General features: G+C 41.0%; 1 pseudogene; it reads right to left on the bottom strand.

The window, feature by feature from the left end:
• Positions 1-2,139: 2,139 nt before the first annotated feature.
• LOC139475452 (uncharacterized protein KIAA1958-like) lies at positions 2,140-4,011 on the bottom strand (annotated as a pseudogene).
• Positions 4,012-4,664: the final 653 nt, after the last annotated feature.

Below are 4,664 nucleotides of genomic sequence, written 5' to 3'. Positions count from 1 at the left end.
CTTGGGGCACATCGAGGGACACTCAGCTGGACCTCTACAAAGCTCTTATCAGATCAAAAATTGACTATGGTTGTGAGGCTTTTCACTCAGCATCAAATACTGTCTTGAGGCGCCTAGACAGAATACAATACAAAGCCCTAATGCTGGCCACAGGCGCAGCGACAGGCACCTCACTAGAAGCACTACAAGTAGAAACGGGAGAACTCCCATTGAAACTAAGAAGAGAGCAGGCAATTTTATCGTTCTGGGGACGAACATCAAACCCTTTGGTTAAAAAGATATGGCAAGACAAAAACGCTCGAAATGAAGCCCTAGCTCGAAAAAATCCCTCACTAAAGCCATCTGGGATATTAGTACGTGAACTCATTCGAAGTCACAATTGCAATGACATTCAGCCTCCAGAAAGTCACTACAAAGGGTTACACCCTCCCTGGACTTTACAAACTCCCAAAGTTGACACTGCTTTAACATCAGAAGTCACTAAAAGAGAAAACCCAACCCTACTACGATCAGTAGCTATCACTAAAATTCAAACCACCTGGGACAGCTGGGCCCATATATACACTGATGGATCCAAGAATCCTATCAACAACAGTGCTGGTTACGGGATCCATATCCACAGCTCCAAACCCCAAGCACATTCAGTTCGCTTGCCTGATGGTCAGTCAGTATTCACGGCTGAATTGGAGGCAATTCATCATGCAATCAAACTCATACCGGAACTCCCGGAAGCATCAGACTCGCTAAGTGCACTTCAGGCCATCAGTGGGAGAAACTCAAACTCCAGGCCAAACACATGTACAGTCACTAATATTCTATACGAATATACAAAACTATCGGACCAAGGGCAACAGGTGGAGCTGTGTTGGATCCCCTCTCACATAGATATTCATGGAAATGAAAAAGCAGACTCACTGGCGAAGCTAGCTCTAGACAAAGCGGATATACAGCCTATTCCCTTTAGTAAACTAGAGATAAAAAGCAAAATCAAAGCCTCCATAGCAAAAAGATGGCAAGCCCAATGGGACGCAAGTAAGATCGGCAGATGGCTATACAAAATTCAACCCAAGGTCCAACAAAAGCCAAACTCATACTCAAATGAAAGGAAAATTAAAACTGCTATCTCACGCCTCAGACTCGGTCACAAAAAGCACTATGACAAGGTTTGTTCATCTTGCAATCAGGCTGAAACCATTGAACACCTGTTACTAGAATGTCAAGACCATGCCCCAGCCCGGGCTAGGTTAAAACAAGAACTGCAGTTAGATCCGCTATCTGTCATAGATCTCCTAAAGCCAAGAGATGCAATAGCGAAGGCCAAACTAACTCTATTTCTGAGAGATGGACAGCTGCTCGAACGTATATAAACAGAGCAGCCAAGGATAAAAATGAAATCATATCAATATAAGAAAATAGAAATCATATAAATGCAAAAACAGAAATTATGTGAACACCGAAATCACAATAGATATGTGAACCCTTCTCACTCACAGGAGTCCCAAAGAGGGACAGGTCAGCCGAAATTGCCTAAGCAGAAGGCGACCTCTTAAACACCTAATGCAACAACAACAACTCTGTAAATCACTTGCTTGATAACGGTGTTAGAACCTACACCGAAACGTCGCTCTTAATTGTAATAAAGAAGTTGTTCATCCATAAATTCTTATCCTTACTTAGTACTCCAACTTCTAAATGCCTATCAAAGAACTTTGAAACCTATTATGTGGGTATCGCCATTATGAAAAGATGTGTTTTCTGACAATGGTAAAACCGGGGAAGAGGTTTTACATTTTTACCAAAACCCTGGGATGAGGGTTTTGTAAATTTAGTAAAACCTCATCCCAGGGTCTTTGTAAAAAGGTAAGACCTCCATACCAGGTATCGCCACTGAAAAAAAAATACATTCCCGATACACACTGATTTTTCATCTCAGGGTCTTACTTAAAGGCACATACCCGGACTTCTGCACAAAGACAATAGAAAACAACAGCCAGTAACATCCTTTAATGAAACTTAGATGTAAAGTAGAGAGACTCTTTTGGGGATAGACCTTCCAGACTTGCCTCAGTCGTTGAGTCTACAGAGGTACCTGCCGAAGTACCTGCAGAAGCAGCTGTCTCAGTTGCGGAAGTAGTTGTCTCAGTCACTGAAGTTGGTGGCGCACAATACACTGTCTCCGTCTTTTTTAGGAATCTTCCTTCCGATAAGGTCTGAAGCCTTGGACTTTAGATCGTCGCTGGTGCGTTTGCAGATGCGGACAGCACTACTCCGGTGCCCTAAAAAATATTTGTTATAGTTAATTACAACAAAGTATACAACCGTATGTTCTAAACATCTATAAAGCATTAAGCCATTTTAGAAAATATGGCTACATCAAAATACATTTTTATTGTAAAAATTAACCATTTCTATACGCTTGTTAAGGGCGTTTCATTTTATTAACAGATAATATTCGAAACGGTGATAATCATAAAATATTGGTAAAGGACTGTCCTATACATTGAACTAAACTTACCAGTTTGTTCGCAAATCTGCTGCTCGCTTACTTCCGCTTCATACAGTCTGGTTGCAGCTGTCGCACGCAGTGAGTGATTAGTTTTGTTCCCAGAAACACCTGCAGTTTGGCACAGACGCTTGACTGTAGCTTGCAAAGTGTTATGACCAACTGGTGTTTCCATATACCACTTCCCCTCCTTCGACTTCTTTAGTGGCGTGTAATAAAAGGCATTACACCTGGAATCTGTAGGAGGGCTGACAACATATTTTCAATAAGTATTACTTGTCATATTAGGAAACAATTTTTGCAGGATAGAATATAACATTTTGAATTCAGTTTGAAACACTAAGCTTTTCTTCTTTTCTCTCCAACTTGCGATCTCTAATACCAATACAATACAATACAATACAATATAGTTGATTAAAGTCTCACCATTTGTACAGCAGGGGTTTAAATAAAGCATTTTAAATATCTAAAATCTTAAAAGTACAAATGCCACCCAAGGGGGTTACGAGAGACTATCATTAGTCTTGGAAACATCCTCTCTATACTTAAGATACCGTCTACCATTGTTGTCCACAAAAGTTCCGGTCCGGTAATCTGAGGGTTCTGATGCAAGCACAGAGCACGGTGTTCCTTGCCACCGTGTAGTGCAAAGTAGAGTCCTACGTTTATAATAAGAAATACGAATTTAAATTCACAATGTTATGTTTGCAGAAGCTGTTGTCAAAATGAATGCCAACTAACATTACACATGACAATGTTAAAAAAAGACCTGAAGATTGACAATTTAAGATTGTGAAACGATAGCATCAGTATTATAAAACGGATTACAGTTAGACTTATAATATGTGCACCACAGAAGTAGGAAAACTGATTCTTACCTGTCAGATAAACTATGGTGTCCATGAGTTGTTGTGGATAACTCTCTCCGAGAAATCCCTTTTCCCAGAGACAGTTTTCTTCCTCCCTTGATATTGCTTCTGTATGCTTTCTTACGTCTGGTCCTAGACCTGCACTACTTCACGCATTACTGCGTCCAGAGATTTTCTAGCATCAGCAAAAGCATCATCTTGCATTAAATTCAACTTACTTCCTCCAAGTTTCAAAGATGAAGCTAACGCTGTATAAAGACCATACGTGGTGACCGAGAGATACATACTACCATCTGCCTTCCTAGCTTCAAGTAAGAAGTATTTCAATGCCGTATTCATATCACTTGCATCCATATTTTCGAAGTCATTTTTTAATGCACCAAGCAGTATCATGAAATGTTCTGCAATGGAACGCTGACGCCGTTCCTCTTGCCACCTTCTAAATACGCAAACGGCCCAGTCGCTCTTGTATTTGGTCTTTTTGGGAACACATACGTCCAGTTTCTTCTGAAGTTCTTCTTCAGACAATGGACATGCAAAACGAAAGTGAAAATCATCTGCGTCGTCACTAACATCCTTAGTTTCCAGAAACTTACTTTGAGTTAGAAATAGGTCTCCGCCTTCCTCCTCGCTCGACATCTCGAACTCAACTGAGAAAGACAACCACGTGTCCTTACCGTATGTATCGCACGTGCACTATTCGGGGTCTTTCTATACACTTATCCTGGCAATAGCGAGGTAGTAAATACCCGTTATAGTGCCCTAAATGGGAGACAATTAAATTTGCAGTAATTCATAACGTTTAACGGTTTCTAAGCCGGATAAAACACTCCTCCTCGGTTTTGGTAGAGAATGTTAAACCTCGGGAGTCGGGAAATCCCTCCTCCCGAGGTTTTACATTCTCTACCAAAACCTCTGAGTCGTGTTTTCTCCATTACATAATGTGTTATAATATCCCAGGGATTTTATGAATATAACTTCCGTTCAGATTGTAACATGTAATGTAAAATCAAATGACAAATGTTTTCTTTATATTCCCGAGGATCGAAATCACAAACTTCATATCTGTAGCCCAGTGAGTGTACCATAGGGCTACAGAGGTGTTGATAGGCAACACAGCTTTTTTAATGTCCTTTTCAAGATCCGAATGCCAGCAACAGATATTTTACAAAATGCTTCGCTCAAGAGGGACGGTCGGGTAGCCTAGTGGTTAAAGCGTTAGCTCGTAACGCCGAGGACCCGGGCTCGATTCCTGACATGGGTACAATGTGTGAAGCCCATTTCTGGTGTCC

This window comes from Haliotis cracherodii, unplaced genomic scaffold, assembly GCF_022045235.1.
Source record: "Haliotis cracherodii isolate W230 unplaced genomic scaffold, xgHalCrac1.p SCAF_3, whole genome shotgun sequence".
Taxonomy (NCBI): domain Eukaryota; kingdom Metazoa; phylum Mollusca; class Gastropoda; order Lepetellida; family Haliotidae; genus Haliotis; species Haliotis cracherodii.
Note: the sequence above shows the minus strand (reverse complement) of the source record. Positions and strands in the feature narration are given on the sequence as shown.